Source organism: Salvia miltiorrhiza, chromosome 7 (assembly GCF_028751815.1).
Source record: "Salvia miltiorrhiza cultivar Shanhuang (shh) chromosome 7, IMPLAD_Smil_shh, whole genome shotgun sequence".
NCBI lineage: Eukaryota > Viridiplantae > Streptophyta > Magnoliopsida > Lamiales > Lamiaceae > Salvia > Salvia miltiorrhiza.
Window position 1 is genome coordinate 38,231,023 of NC_080393.1, and position 17,707 is coordinate 38,248,729.

Here is a 17,707-nt window from a genome sequence, read left to right on the forward strand (position 1 = left end):
GCGTATCATCCAAACGAGGGATGGGATGGCGATACTTTACCGTGATGTTATTAATGGCTCGGCAATCACAGCACATCCTCATGGTCGAGTCCTTCTTAGGTACGAGAAGCACAGGTACCGTACAAGGGCTCAAACTCTCCCTCACGTGCCCTTTAGCTAAAAGCTCGCCGATTTGCCTTTTCAACTCCTTTGTCTCCTCCGGTTTAGTGCGGTAGGCTGGTCGGTTCGGTAGTGTAGTGCCGTGACTCATCCTAAAAACACCTAGCGGATGGACTCGAATTTATACGAGGTCGTCCTAGGGTGGTAAGGTGACTCAAGTCGTCTCTCAAGGAAGACTTAGCAGGGCTTCAATTGTGCTACTCACAAGTACAGAAATGAAACCTAAACACTCTAATCGGATAGCTGGGTCTGGCACTCTCTCTTTAAATCTAGGCGTAATTAAATAAAGCTTGTAAAATTATCTAGTGCAGAATCAACAGAAAGCATATAATCTATCTAGGCGAAAAATAGGAAGCAGATAAAGAACGCAGAGAACTAATAAACCTAGGGTTCTAACTAGCAATTGAGAAAGCATTAGATAGTTCAATCAATCATAAAGCAACGGTTATCTAGGCGAGATTAAAGAACAACAATTCATCAATTAAACTCGAAGCAACATTAATCTACGCGAAGGGAAAAAACTAGCATTCAAGTGTAAAGAAAGCAATAACCAAGTTCTTACAGCGAGTACGATCCAAATCTTCAATCTACGTAGTGAAATCAAACATAATCTTCAATCACCAAGTCTAAAAGATGTTTGTAGATGCTTAAACTACTCTAAAACTAAGGGGAAAAGTGGAAAATCGCCTGGAGGCTGCTAGGGTCGAGAGTCCTCTGCAAAACCCTAAAAATCGGCTTTTAAAGGTGAAAACGTAACTGCCGGATTTGGCCAGGGATGGCGGCCGCCGTGAGACGGCGGCGCCGTGGACGGCGGCCGCCGTGGGACGGCGCCGCCGTGGGTGGTCTTCGCAGTTTTCTCCAAAAGAAGCACAGCCCGCGCCGTGATCCTGCGGCCGCCGTCTCGACGGCGGCGCCGTAGGCCGTCTTCGCTGATCTTCTCTCCAAGCAATGCACGGCCCGCGCCGTGGGGCCGCGGCCACCGTCTCGACGGCGGCCGCCGCCTAGCGGCGGCCGCCGTGAGCCTGACTCCAAAAATTGCTCGAAATGATGCCAAACCGCTCATCAACTCCCGAATCCTGCACACGACAATAGTACACCCAAAAAGTCATCAAGCACGTGCAAAATAAATCACAAAGGTACGAAACGAGCTCGAATGCGCAGCAGGAAAACTCACAAAATCATCACAAAATAGGGCTAAACAACCCCCCCACACTTAATTCCTTGCTTGTCCTCAAGCAACAATCACAACATCGACAGAAAATCCTCCAGCGATTCTTCTCACCAGGCAAACACAACCAATCCAAGTCTTTCAAAATATCGAAGTCCCCAATCGGGTGTTCAAAGTTAAAGTTTAAAATGCAACAACAAGATGATACAACTCAATCCGATCAGACCCAGTTCTCCGCTAGGGGTGAATTTCCTAATGCCATTTCCTTTATAATCATATCTCATCCTTTTTCACATTCTTACATTTTTTTCACATTTCACTTTCTCTTTTTTTTTTTTTGGGTCAAGTTATTTTCGCTCTCAATAGACGGGCCATAATTCACGAGATTGAACTTTTGGAGGTGATCCAAAATATTCTCGTGTGGTTTCCCATGCTCATAATGAAGCCATTAGAGGAGCAGAGACCCAGATCTATCAAAAACTCAACAACCAACCAAACAATTCAACACAGAGAATGATATTAGGAATTTGCACTGAAAACACTCCCCCTAGCTTCTACCGGACAAATCACGTCAAAAGTTGCTCATCAGGGTGTTGCACCAAAACCTTAAACTAATTACACTTCATTGGGAACAAATCAATCAAGAAAAACGAGGATAACAAACAACACAGACACAATCCAGAATCGCCAATGAACCACTATCAACATGCGATGCACTTAAGAACAAGCAAGAAAACAAGGCAAGGGGACCATTCGCCCCAACACAAGAAAGCCCAAGGACACAACAAGAAGACACCCACAGAATTTACAAATACCAACAAACGCCCCCCCACACTTAAAATCTGGCACTGTCCTCAGTGCAAACAAAAAGAGGGGTGAAAGAGGAAACTTCCCTAAATACCGATCTAGTGGTGAGTCTGTAGTGTCCCACAATGTCTGCCTCTCTCTCGTCCAAAGAACAAGCAGTCTCCAACACAACAACCTGCACCAAACAACAAAAGCAACAAAACAAGACACAAACAAAACGAAAGAAAAACGAAACAAGAAGAAGCAAGAAAACATGGGTTGCCTCCCATGCAGCGCTAGTTTTTAAGTCGCCAGCCCGACTAAGAGAACCCCTTAACCAAAATCCGATTGAAGCTCCAGCTGCCTTAGCGCCCTTATAAACACATCTTCTTGAATTGCAGCTGCGGGTCCTCCAAATGAGTCCTCCATGCTCATATCCTGGGATGGCCCTCTATCCACGCATCCAACGAGATTGAGTAACTCAATCTTATCAATCTTCTCTTCCAGTAGCAAGGCACACAGAAGTCCTTGCTCTTTATCATCTTCCTCTTGCAGCTTGTCCAGGAATCCCTGCTCGATGTCTGCCTCATCCTGCAAGTTAGCAAGGAATTTCTCCACGATCTCGTCCTCCTCCTGCAGCTTATTCAAGAGTTCCTGCACAATACAGTCCTCATCCAAAGCATCAAATGTTTCAACATAAGAGCAGATTTGAATTAAGGAAGTGGGGGTAGTAGGATTTTGATCAAAAACAGAGAAAGTTACCGCTCTACCCGCCCCTATCATACTTACAGTTCCCGTACCCACATCGATGCGAGTACGGGTGGTAGCCATAAAGGGTCGGCCAAGTAGCACGAGATGCCCATTCTCGCCTCTAATCCCTTTTCCCTCATCAAGTACAACAAAATCAGCTAAGACTCTAATCCCCCTCACAACCACCTCAACATCCTCAACAAGGCCTCGTGGGCTGCTAATGGAGCCGTCAGCTAGCTCTATCTTAATATTTGTGCATTTCAGCTCTTTATTCCCCAATTTCTCAAAAATATCAAGCGGCATCAAATTGACTGCCGCGCCCAAATCAAGCATTCCCAAAACCTTATCAACCCCACCTAAGCTAATATCAAGAATAAAGCTACCTGGATCTCCTTGCTTGGGTGGTGGTTGTTCTGGTGTAGCAATGACAGGTGGCAGTGGCTCACTGGCGCATTGGGTAGCCTTGATTGCTTGCACGGTTTTGCTCCTCCATTTCCCAGCGGTTATTGGGGCATTTTCCTCGATCACCGCCACGGCATGAGCTTGATGCGGCTGTTGGTCCTGATTTGGGAACTTCCCCGTTGGCTGTTCTTGCTGCAGCTGAGTCAAGGCTCCTGTTAATTGCCCAACTGTAGTCTCGAGGCGCTTGATGGTAGCACTCTGAGACTCCATGTTCTGTTTGGTCATCTCCATAAAGGTCTGCATGGTGTCCTCGAGAGACGGTTTCTGCGGTTGAGCTTGCTTCTGAAACTGTTGAGGAGCATTCTGGTATTGCTGCTGCTGCTGAAAATTCCCTTGTTGCATAGGGAACTGATGATACTGCTGATACTGCGGGGGCTGCTGCTGCTGATAAGCTTGAGTGTAGTTCTGCTGCTGAGCTCTCCAACCCGAGTTGGGATTTTGTTGCCCTTGATTCAAGATGGGCCTCTGTTCAAATTGAGGCCTCCCCGGATAGCCCTGAGCAGCATAGATTTCTGCTTGTCCTTCAGGTGGGAATTCGCCCATTCGATGGCACGCGTTAATTCCATGGCCAAATTCGCCACATATGCCACAACCTTCTGCTGATGATGCGCGAACGGGTGGAGCCTCAACCTGGTTCATCGTGAGGTGTTGTACTTGCCTCATCAGGTCCGCTACCTGCTTCTGAAGCTCATTATTGGGAGCTACTGCATTGGCTTCAACCCTCCTTCCTCTAACTGACTTCTGTTGAGAACTTGCGGCAAGCGTTTCGAAGATCTCCTTGAGCTCATCAGCTGTCTTCCGGGCAATGTTGCCCCCTGCTGTACTGTCCACCATGAATTGTGCCGTCTGAATCAATCCTGTCATAGAAGAACTGCATCAACATGACGGGTGCTAACTGGTGCTGTGGGCACTGGCGGAGGAGCTCTTGGAATCTCTCCCAGGCCTCGTGGAGAGGCTCGTCAGCTCCTTGCAGGAAGTTCATTATCTGGCTCCTAATCTCCTGTGTCTTGTGATTAGGGTAGTACTTGAGCATGAACTTCTCACACGCCTCTCCCCATGTAGTGATAGAGTTCGGCGGTAAGGACAATAACCACGTTCTCGCCCGGTCCTTGAGTGCATAAGGTAGGCACTTGAGTCTCAACTGATCTTCGGTGAGCTCCAACAGTGGGAAGGTCTGCACTTGAGTGCAGAAGTCGCGGATGAACTGCAAGGCGTCCTCACTCGGCATTCCATGAAAGAGCGGCAGCAGGTTCGAATCGTTAGGCTTCAGATTATAGTTCCGGACCGCCGTGGGAAACACTATCGCAGAGGTGCTAGTGTTCCCAATAACCGGCCTGGAAAAATCCCCCATGTATTGGACATTTTGCTCCGCCATGGTTTCTTTGTCAGGATTAGGCCGAGCTTCTTCTTCTCCTTCCGAGTGCAACGGAGGTGTATCCTCAACGGCTTCCAGAAAGGGGTTGGAAGCGATTCTCTCTTCACGGTCTCCCTCTCGAGACTGTGATTCCACAAGGGTTCTCGAACTGGACTCGGACTCCTCCTCCAGGCTTAAAAGGACCTCACGAGGTCGGTGAATGTTGTCGTAGTAAGGTGCAAGCTTTCTCTTCAAGCTTCTCCGTCCTTGCATACACAACACGAACAAACAAATCAAACGCACCGGAGGGAGAAAATAACCGAGTTAAAAGAAAGAAACAAAATAAACACGGAAAACAAATGCAACACAATCAAATGCCTAAAGCCTTCCCCGGCAACGGCGCCAAAATTTGACTCATCCTAAAAACACCTAGCGGATGGACTCGAATTTATACGAGGTCGTCCTAGGGTGGTAAGGTGACTCAAGTCGTCTCTCAAGGAAGACTTAGCAGGGCTTCAATTGTGCTACTCACAATTACAGAAATAAAACCTAAACACTCTAATCGGATAGCTGGGTCTGGCACTCTCTCTTTAAATCTAGGCGTAATTAAATAAAGCTTGTAAAATTATCTAGTGCAGAATCAACAGAAAGCATATAATCTATCTAGGCGAAAAATAGGAAGCAGATAAAGAACGCAGAGAACTAATAAACCTAGGGTTCTAACTAGCAATTGAGAAAGCATTAGATAGTTCAATCAATCATAAAGCAACGGTTATCTAGGCGAGATTAAAGAACAACAATTCATCAATTAAACTCGAAGCAACATTAATCTACGCGAAGGGAAAAAACTAGCATTCAAGTGTAAAGAAAGCAATAACCAAGTTCTTACAGCGAGTACGATCCAAATCTTCAATCTATGTAGTGAAATCAAACATAATCTTCAATCACCAAGTCTAAAAGATGTTTGTAGATGCTTAAACTACTCTAAAACTAAGGGGAAAAGTGGAAAATCGCCTGGAGGCTGCTATGGTCGAGAGTCCTCTGCAAAACCCTAAAAATTGGCTTTTAAAGGTGAAAACGTAACTGCCGGATTTGGCCAGGGACGGCAGCCGCCGTGAGACGGCGGCGCCGTGGACGGCGGCCGCCGTGGGACGGCGCCGCCGTGGGTGGTCTTCGCAGTTTTCTCCAAAAGAAGCACAACCCACGCCGTGATCCTGCGGCCGCCGTCTCGACGGCGGCCGCCGTGGGACGGCGGCGCCCTGGACGGCGGCCGCCGTGACACGGCGGCGCCGTAGGCCGTCTTTGCTGATCTTCTCTCCAAGCAATGCACGGCCCGCGCCGTGGGGCCGCGGCCGCCGTCTCGACGGCGGCGGCGGCCGTGAGCCTGACTCCAAAAATTGCTCGAAATGATGCCAAACCGCTCATCAACTCCCGAATCCTGCACACGACAGTAGTACACCCAAAAAGTCATCGAGCACGTGCAAAATAAATCACAAAGGTACGAAACGAGCTCGAATGCGCAGCAGGAAAACTCACAAAATCATCACAAAATAGGGCTAAACACTCCGGGCATGAAGTCAATTTGATATTCAATCCCTCTAAGTGGTGGTAGACCATGCGGTGTTTCATCGGGAAAGACATCAACGAATTCCTGCAAAATCGATTGAATAGAAGAGAGTATAGATAAGAGATCGTTAGTAATTACCAAGTTCTCTCGGAACAGCAGCAGCACCATCGGTCTTTCCTCCTTCACGCACAACTTGATATCACACGGTCTAGCAAGGAATGATTTGTGTGTCACTCCCATCGCCTTTGCCTCCACCGACTGCTCTTTATTTTTGACCGTCGCCGCCTCCTTGAGTAATTTCACTTGATCCTCGTACACTTGTTTGGGGCTGAGAGGAACAAGGGACATTCTCTTGTGCTGGAACTCGAAGGAGTACTTGTTTGTGAAAGCCGTCATGGGTCACCAGCCTATCAAACTGCCATGGACGACCCAACAAGATGTGGCACGCCTGCATTGGGATAACATCATACAAAACTTCGTCCTCATACCTGCCAAGGCGAATAGGCACGCGGACCTGCCTTGTAACTCTGACATTGCCGGCGTTACTCAGCCATTGTAAGCGATATGGTTTTGGATGTTTCACCGCGGTCAGCCCCAAATTTTCCACCATGTGCTTACTCGCCACATTCGTGCAACTCCCGCCATCTATAATCACGCTGCAGAGCTTTTCACGGACAAGACACCTCGTGTGAAAGAGGTTCTCCCGTTGCTCGAGCTCATTCGGTTGCGGTTGCACGCTCAAAGCTCGCCGGGCTACTAAGAAGTATCCCGTGAGTGCATCCATGTCCACCAACTCTTCTTCGTCAGGTTCTTCTAATTCAGGCATGTCTGGATCTATTTCTTCCCCATCGGTGACGACCTCGCCATCGTCTCGGAGGATCATGATTCGCCGATTCAGACACTCGCTCATGATGTGGCCGAATCCTTTACACCGAAAATATTTCTTGTCGCGGTATCTTCCCTCGGACGCGACGGTAGAGCTGGGATTGGTAGCCTTCAGACCTCCGCTGCTCTGGTTCTATCTGGGATTGTTGGCAGAGCTGAACGAGCTCTGGCCCTGGCTCTGATTGCTGCCAGAGCTGAAAGAGCTCTATCGCTGACTCTGGCTACCGCCAGCGCTGGGTGTACTCTGGCTCTGTCGCAGCGCACTGCCAGAGCTGAAAGTGTTGCGCTGGTTGCTGCCAGCGCTGACATTGCTGCGCTGACTTCCGCCAGAGCTAAACGAACTCAGCTGCTGATTGCTAGCGCTGAAGGTGCTCCGTTGACTGCCGCCATAGCTGCCCCTCCTCTTGAGTTGAGTCTCAATTTTCATAGCCATGTGGACCATCTCCTCTAACTCAACGTAATGCTGTAACTCCACTTTGTCACAAATATCCCAATTGAGTCCAGCCAAGAATCTAGCTATGGTTGCTTCTCTGTCCTCCACCATGTTAGCTCGAATCATGACCATCTCTATTTCTTTGTAGCATTCGTCCACACTCCGATTGCCTTGCTTCAGATTTTGTAACTTGTGGAATTGCTCCCGGTAGAAGTGACTAGGTAAGAAACGCTTCCTCATTACCACCTTCATCTCCGCCCAAGACTGAATAGGCTGTTCGCCAGATCTCTTTCTACTCGTCACCAGTTGATCCCACCACACCAGTGCGTAATCTGTGAACTCAATCGCCGCCAACTTCACCTTCTTGAGCTCGGAATAATTGTGGCATTCAAAAATCAACTCTATTTTTTCTCCCACTCAAGATAAAGTTCTGGATCGTTCCGCCCTTGGAAAGACGGAATGGTCATCTTGATGTTGTTGATGTTATCATCTTGATAGTTCTGACCATTCACTCGATGCCAACGCCCCTCTCCATTCTTCTCATACTCGGACTCTCGGCTTGCTCTTCACGAGGGTGAACATGTCGAATAGGCATGCGCCAGCCCCCATTACCACGGCCACATCCTCGTCCTCTACGACCACCAAAGTCACCGCGATTTGAATTGGAGTGAGCTTGCTTAAATTGGTCCATCCTTTCATGCATGCCCTCAAATTCAGATCGCATAAGCCTGCCAAACTCCGACCGCAAAGCTTCCATGATGAACTTTGTATTCGGATCCATGGTAGGGTGCTCCTCCGCCGGTGACTCCTGTCCATCTTTCTTAGACATTGTGACACTGAAACAAGAAAAGGTTAGTAGCAAGAAAGGAAAACCTCACCGCCTCACAACACTCGTGTATAACACACAAAGATGAATCGCTCAACACTCGTGTATCACACAAAGTACGGCTTTTTCCCTCTAATGATCTCACCACTCTTGCCTTTTTCCACTCGATTTCTCTTCTCAAGAAAATCAAACACCCTCGATCTACCACTTGAATTCAACGTACCAACTGCACAATGAGAACACCAAGCGCACTCGACGAGAGCACTCGATGAGACACCCCACAAGAAACCACAGCAAACACACAAAATGTATAGGACTCGACAAATAAACGAAAGACTCACTAGACGCAGACTGAAACCCAAAAATCAGTGCTGCGCAGAAAACGCCTCAACTTGTTATACTACCCAACTAATCAAGGAACAAAGGAAAGGCTAAGAAACAAAAGGTTTTCGAAACTTTCAATACTTGATGCTTTCTGCTTTTTTTTTGAACTTATATAATATGTATTTGCGAGAAACTCACGATGGTAAAATAGATGGAACTATGTATGTAACACCCCGTACTTTTCCTTATGTTGAGAGATAGTGTTTTAACACTATTGAGAATACTGAGATGTCGAGATGTGAAGATTATGAGTTATGAGTGGACAAACTCATGATGGAGTTAGAATGATGAGATTTGAGAAACGAGTTGAGTTAGAGATGTTGATAGAATTGAGAGTGATGTGCGAGTTGAGACGGAGATGGTAAATTGATTTTGATGTTGAGATGAAAGACGAGAGATAGAGTCGAGGTAGTGATTGTGAATCACTATAAAGAGGATTAAGTTAGAGTGATGATGAGTGATGATCCGTGAATGTGATAACTCTGTGAGTTATTTGTTCGACGTTATGTGATTTATTTACGTGTGTACTTATTTTTGAGTCAGTGTGATTTTTCAAAATTAGCATACATGATTTTAAAATACTGCCGCACACATTCCTACACTCACCACCGATTTATTTTATTCTCTTATTCCCACATGGGGATAATTGTTGGCAATCAGACTTGCTGCTAAGGGGGAGACAAGGCACTATTCAAGCATTTAATGCTTCTTATCTTAAGGAATAAGAATCTTGATAAAACCGAAGCATCCCTCTCTCTCTCCGTCATTCTCATCATTTTCGGCCTTCAACTTCTTCTCTCCCCCTCACGCCATTCCTTCTCTCCTCCATTGGAGACCAAACTCAAACTTCTAAAGACGTATCTACGATGAAATACTCCACTAAATCTAGCCCTAAACACTTTCTACTCTTGATTCAAGAAGATTAGTGGAGTTTGATGCTCGAAGAATAGAGAGAAAATTCCCTTTTTCTCGAAACTACCTGAGTAAGTGTTTGAATCCTTTGGGATCTAGACTTTATTATGTGAAATATGTGCATAGAAGGATGATTGAAGCATGAGAAACTCCCCCTCCACCTTTTTCGTCATTTTCGAAAATTAGGGTACATGCCCTTTAAAAACCTTTCTGGTTCTTTTCTAAAATTGGGGTGAGAAATACGTTTTATGTGATGATTTGAAGTGATTAAGGTGTATTTTGCAAAACTGAGTCTTGAGATATGAGTTTTAAAAAAAAAAAAAAAAAACAGTTTGATGTAAGAGTTTGGGAAAAATCTGAGGTTATGTCTTGAATGACGATTTGATGATGAGCATGAATATATGAAAGGATTAACGTGATGTTGATGAATTAGTGTTTAAAATGAGTTTTGAGCTGGTCATGATGTAGAGTGTGAGTATTTTTGATGTTTGAGAGTGTTTGATGATTTCTGGGAATGAAAAAGTTGATGAGTATTTCGAGTTGCTCTTGATTGCGTCGTTCTGTTTTGAGCCTTGCTCTACTCAGCCGAGAGTTCTTTTCCCCGCTGGCATGCCAGAGAAATCGTTTCCCCGCGGGCATGCCAGAGAAATCGTTTCCCCGCTGGCATGCCAGAGAAATCGTTTCCCCGCGGGCATGCCAGAGTGTTCATTTCCCCGCTGCCCTGCCAGCGAGTTCGATTCCTCTGAAATCGATTCCTCTGAAATCGATTCCTCTGAGTTCGATTCCTCTAAAATCGATTCCTCTGACGATCGATTCCTCTGACGATCGATTCCTCTGACGATCGATTCCTCTGACGACGAATCCTCTGACGATCGAGTCCTCTGATGTTTGTTTCCTCTGACGTTCACCATTCCTCTGGCGACAGAGAGTTCATGATTTCGCTGCCTTGGCAAGTTGATTCCTCTGCCCTGGCGAGTATTTTCCGCAGTACTGCTGAGCTACTCAGCTCCGTTCTGCTGAGCTTTTCCACCTTGACCACCGAGCATTTCTCTGCTCTGGTCTCCGAGTCAAACTTATGATTGATTGTTTGTGACATGTTTATATGTGAAGTTGCATGCTTATGTGATTGTGCATACTTATGTGCTTGACTGCTATGAGTATGGTCTGAGTTGAGAGTTAAGTCGAGAGTAAGACGTGGGAATCCTTAGAAGTCGAGTATGCCTAGGGATTTAGTTTTACTGAGTAAATAGACGTTGAGTGAGAAGTTATTGTTGAGACGAGATTGGATTTCAGTATTGAGTACTAACTAAGGTTGTTTTATCACATGAACCTTCGTGATGATGTTGATGATTTATGAAGACCCGAGCAAGACGAAAAAGTAAGTCCCCTGTTCCTATCCGAGCTTAAGCGAAGGACTCCAGGTGGGCATTATTTTGAGTATTCAGTTTAAGAGCTTTTCTAAACTGTTTAAATGATGATGAGATTATAAGATGTTTTGATGTTTTGAGATAAATGATGTTTATGAACTGTTTGACTTGCCAATTTTTGATGTTAAGTTTGTATGTCACCCTCTACTCATGAGACGAATTCGGTCCTGCCACAAGCGGGATTTGTGCACAGATGTGACTGTGAGCCGTCTTCGGGTTGGCCAGTCACGGTACTTGAGAGGGAGGCCTACTTCTCAGTATCGATAATAATGATGATGTTGTAGACGTGGTACATACATAATGAATATTTTGACTGCAGTCGTTTCTTTATGATGTTATGATTATGAAAACTGCATGCACAGATTCTTTGACGATAACTTATTTCTGTGTATTGCTGATGTTGTGGCAAGCTTCAAACATATAGCTCTAAGAGCGGCTTTGATGTTTTTCCGGCGTTTGCCCACTGAGTATTATTACTCACGCCCTGCATATATTTCTAAATGTGCAGGCTAAGCAACAGAGCGAGATTGGACTGGTGCTGGTGGGGATGGTTTCACCGATGAAGTTTTCCTTGATTATTTTCCTTCGATGTTAGAGTCTTAAGGATGATGAGTTTTGTTTTCCTTCGGATGTTGATAAAACCTTAGTAAAATGTTACAATGTTTTTCTTGAATCAAGCAATATACTCACGGTTATGTGTCTCCATACATATAATCGGTTCGCCTTTTGCTGCGATACTCTGCATTTTATGCTTCCTGATGAAAAATGAGCTATACCCGTTTTGTTTTTGTTCGGGAAATTCCTGATAATTAAAAAGTTATGACGATGTTGACGATTTTACCCTTGGGTTCATGTGTGATGATTTTCTTAACACCTTTGATGCGAGCTTCCGCTTGATGTTTGACTTATACGTCTTATCTTCTATTCTTTTAAAAATAGTCGTATCGATACTCGTACCCCGCTATTACTAGCATTGGGAAACGGGCTGCGACAGAGTGGTATCAGAGCAGTTCGTCTGCTCTGAGTTAATTGCTTGATTGAGTACTAGTCTAATATGAGTTCTTAGACTAGCTTGAGAAAGAGTCTTTTGAAACGAAACCCCAGCACCCCATCTCCTCCGGCTTAACGAGGTAAGAGGTTGATGTTGTTTCTTATCGCTTTTCTGATGAGAACTGAGTTTGATGCACTAATGAGTGATGTATTGTTTTGATGACGAAGTTGTTTGATGATGATGAATTCTGATGTGAGGAAGTTGATGTGGAAGATGAGGAGAGATGTTGAGGCTAGTGTAGCCAATGCCCCACCGTACCAAACGAGGATGAGATGCCGAGTTACATTGAGACAATGATGCAGCGATGGTCCAGGAAGTATATCCCGGACGAGGATGACACCTTGGGTGAACTTCTGGCACACTATCACCAACGATGGAGGAGGGCTATTCCCTATGGGATTGACGGTGCGGAGGCCATTACGTTTTGATTCCACAACTGCCACCCAAGTGGCAAGACGGGCGGCTTCGCTGGTGCCGCAACATACCTTGAAGACTGAGTTCGGGCGTTCGTGAGCGTCAATTTTCGTGGCTTCATCGCGACTTTGAGCCACCTTCATCGCTGTATGGAGAGCCTGAGAGACCAGCCCAAGGAAGGGAGTTAGCTGTTATGCCCCCACTTTCCGAGGAGTCGTTTGCGATTGCACCTCTATCCCCAGCTGTTTCTATCACTTGTTCCGTCTCCCAGCACTGATCTATTGCCTTGGGATTGGACACCGATGTCAAGGATGAGCCGAGCGACGATGGCTTCTACCGACTGATCGACGAGTGCGAGAGTTAGAGCCGAGTGAGGATTTAGAGGTTGATAATGCGACGAGCAGGATTTCAGGAGACGATGACTGGCGACCACGTGTATCTAATAGACGCGTACATATGTGAAGATGTATAGTTGATATTTATATATTTATAGGCACTTAGTACCTATGATGCTGGTATAGTTAGAGCATCATTTTGGGTTAGAGCCTTGGTACATAAGACCTTGAGAGAGGGGTAATTTTCCCTTTCATATAGAGATGACGTTGATGACTAGAGAGTTTGGTGTCACATTAGAGTTTTGAGATTGATGATTTGATGCATGATGTTAGATGAACGATAGAGATGACGAGAACCATGAGAATTCTATAGGAGAAATATAGAATTGAGTTGAGATATAGAGAACTGATTGAGAATTTTGTATGATGATGTAGATGTTTGATGATAAATGAGAAATAGAGACTGACGAGAAATTCCGAATGATGACGAACGAGAACTAGAGGGGACGAGAATTTTGAGATCACTTATGAGGTATAGAAGCGAAGTGAGAAAGAAGAGGATTAGTATTTTATTTTGACGAATGACTAGTTCGAAGTCGATAGTTATATAATCCTTCTCCTTTGTAGTATGTCTCCGAGAAGAAGAGGGAACAGAAGATATATAAACCAAGAAGAAGATGAAGAAGAGAAGCAGAGAGAGAGATAGTAGAGATAACGCGATAAGAGTTAGAGATTTCATCGCGATTTGCAGACACGACCCTAATAGGGCGAACGTATTGTGGAGACCTCATAGGATGCATAGATACTTTTGACCTTTTGTACTTCGCAATAGAGGTACTTTTACCGGGACTGCGTTTATCATCGCTAGAGTGATCATGAGAATGGACTTATTGAGTCCCTATCCCGCTTGGTCGTATTTTAAACTTTTCTGCATCCATTTGAACTCCTATATGAGATGAACTACTTGCTGTTGAGAAATGTTTCCAGATCCACTGTGTTTGAGCCTGAGCCGTTTGTGTTGGAAAAACCTTACCCCTTGCTTTAACAGTGGACAATTTATTCACTTCTCCACTTAGTGGATTGTTTCTACTTCCAGTATTGATTTACTCCCATCATATTATATCTCAGTTTTGATCCTAGTTTCTATTCTAGCTTTTGATCTTCCTTTGATTGTAACTTCTTCATTATCCTTGAGATAGCACTGGCTATTATGGAATCATTCCATTACTCGAGCTCGTCTTGTTCAAGATCAGACATTTTTCACATCCTAGTCCCTACCACATCCGACGAGAGATAAGAATGTCTAGGTAACTAGGATGGCATGATAAGAAGAGAATTTTGGAAGAAAACACGAGTTACGGGAGTAGACGTAGAATGTTTTATTACAGGACGAGCACAACAATTTGATTATGGATTTTCTTATATTAGCCAAGTATGCAGAAGCTAACCATTTCGAGGATGAGAAGAAGTGATGCTAAGCCAGAATAGGCAATAGCAGATTCAAGGAGATCGAGATGACAGATTAGAACAGATGACGTTTTCCCACGATAGCAGACTGAGATGACGATCAGTATGGAAGTAGCAACGACATAGTATTACGGAATGTTTTATTTCCGTTATGCCCCGCGATCAGTAAAAGTTCTCGAAAGAGAAAACTTTTCCTATATGTCTATACGACGATGACCAGAGAGCCCCTATGCTTGAGTAGAGCTTTGAGCTGATGTTACGATGATAGACATGAAATCTGTCTTTGACGTTGAGTTATAAGAATTGAGAAAATAGTATGATGATTGAGTAAGAGTCTTATGACTTGTGAGTTATGAGAATTTGTTCTAAGGTTGATATATGTTCCCTTATACTTTTAACGAGAAAGAGAAACGGATTGAAGAAAGAAATAGAATTGATGATATGAGATAAGGCAATAAAACCGTAGCTGATTACGAACGTCAGTTTCACGACTTAGTTCGGTATGCCACATATCAAGAAGAGATGAACGAGAAGATGTCAAGATTGTTTAGAGCAGGTTTGAGATAAGAGGTACGAGACGATTTAACGAGTCAGAGTGCGATTATGTGCACTGAAGCACTAAATAGAGCATTGAATATAGAACTGGCAATGCAGCCAGAGAACGCGTTTTGAGCTTCAGCACCCCAAACGAGTTAGAGCACTCAAATGTGCAATCCATCTTTTCTGGATGAAGGCAAGAAGGGAAGAGAAAATGAGACGACCGAAGTCAAGGCCGTAAGAAGCCGTGGCAGAGTCAGAATGTGCCACCGCAATATCCGAACTGAGAAAAACGGCCTGAGGTTGGCCCAACTGCCCCAGCAGCAGTAAACCTTTAAGAATCACGAGGGATGTCGCCTTGACGAAGAGCAATAAGCTATGTTTGAAATGATGTAAGATGGAATAGAACAGCAGTTACACCTGCAGAAGGGTCGGGCACTACCCGAGCTAGTGTCCGAATCGTCAGCAAAGTGGAAACGGAGGACAACCGAATCAGTTCGGCCACAACATAAAGCAAGGAAAGGAATCCTAACGCTACCTCCACCACAGCGACAACAGCCAGCCTTTCGACCACGTCAGTCAAGAAGGCAACCGCCAGCCCCGCAGGCGAATCAACCGCAGCAACAGAGACTGTTCGCGCTTGAGCAGAAAGCACCAGACAAGAATCGAGGGAAAATTTCCAGAGATAGACGAATTGAAAGATGTGCCCATTGTATTTTGTTCAATGCCGAACGAAGAGCCTGTTCCACAACCTCTAAAGAGTAATCACACCTATAGGCTGAACCACTACGGTTTCATCCGTGTGCCCTAACTTAGAATTTGAGTTGAGATCGATTAAGCTCGAGGTGAGAAACCTGAGATTGATGCCTATATGGTACTTGGATATAAATTTTGGAATGGACTGTATAACATCCCGATAATTTAGATTTATTTTATAAGTTTAATTAATAGTATTTTTTTTGTATAGCTTATTTTTTTTTAACAATAATTACATGATACATATAGATATGCACCATTAATTTTACCTAGACTAATATTATTATTATTATTATTATTATTATTATTATTATTATTAGTATTAGTATTATTATTATTATTAGTATTATTTTGTTTCCTATTAGAACTAGAACTCTTTGAAGACTAGTATAAATATGAGATCAATTTTCAAACCCTAAAAGAGATACATACGCGCAGACCCTAAGCGAGCAAAATCGGTATGCTATTTTTTTCTTCCTTTATTTCTACGCACAGTTTTCGTGAAATTTTGTTTAGTCTGATCTAGCCAGTATGCCTTGAACATAGATTAGTAATAGAATATATTTATTTAGGATCACCCTCTTTCTCACTTAGCCAAAAATCGAAACTGCTCATGCTGCATCAGAACACCTTTTTTTACAAATATTTTATATAGGTTCCAAATTATTAGTTTTGTCTTGGAATACCTGTTTTAGTAAAATACTTTTCGCACAATTGGTTTTCTTATAACCTATTTTTGTTGTAATGATTTTTCATATAAAAAGTCAACTTAGCTTAATTTTATTATTAAGTCTAGTTAGTGCCTTTATTCTTGTAGTTTGTTATTAATTATAATTTTGATTAAGAATGATGTTAACTAGTGGTAGTCTGCAAAGATTTATTAATTCGATGATTAAGGTATCAAAATTTTTAAATAAGTTTAGTTTGGATGGGTTAATTTCATAGTTATTATATTAGTTGGCTAATAATTAGCTATTACCTGGGCTTAGATTATTAACTCGAACTTAGTTATATTAAATTAATATTTATAAGATAAGAACTTTTATTATTTAATTAGGCCTATAATAGTAATAACCTTACAAGAATAATTTTTTTTAATTATAGATTATTCTTAGTCCATTACTTAGGCCCTTATTTTTTTCTATTGTTTGAATTTTTATGTGATTAGGTGCGGTGCATTTAAGATTTTCCATTCCAGATTTTGTTGCTTTTATTGTCTACGACATTAAGGTGAGGGATTATATGCTTGTAGTTATATTCATGTATGTTTTTATATGCTCTTAGTTCATGTTTGATTATACTTGCTCAGCCATGTAGAAATACATGTTCAGAATATCATGTTCAAGTACATGATTAGAAACGCAGAATATCATGTTCAAGTACATGATCAGAACGCAGAATATCATGTTCAAGTACATGATCAGAAACGCAGAATATCATGTTCAAGTACATGATCAGAACGCAGAATATCATGTTCAAGTACATGATCATAAACGCAGAATATCATGTTCAAGTACATGATCAGAACGCAGAATATCATGTTCAAGTACATGATCAGAAATTCAGAATATCATGTTCAAGTACATGATCAGAAACTCAGAATATCATGTTCAAGTACATGATCAGAAATTCATAATATCATGTTCAAGTACATGATCAGAACGCAGAATATCATGTTCAAGTACATGATCAGAAACGCAGAATATCATGTTCAAGTACATGATCAGAACGCAGAATATCATGTTCAAGTACATGATCAGAAATTCAGAATATCATGTTCAAGTACATGATCAGAAACTCAGAATATCATGTTCAAGTACATGATCAGAAATTCATAATATCATGTTCAAGTACATGATTATAAATTCAGAAACACTCAGAATTAAGTATATGTGTATGACAATGTGAATTATTTGCATGTTTAAGCGTATGTGAATATGTGCATGGTTCCTCACTGAGTATATTTTTCAATATGCTCACCCCTTATTTTTTTCAGTTTTGCAGTTCCTGAGTCGAGGTGGCCATGGAAGTGGA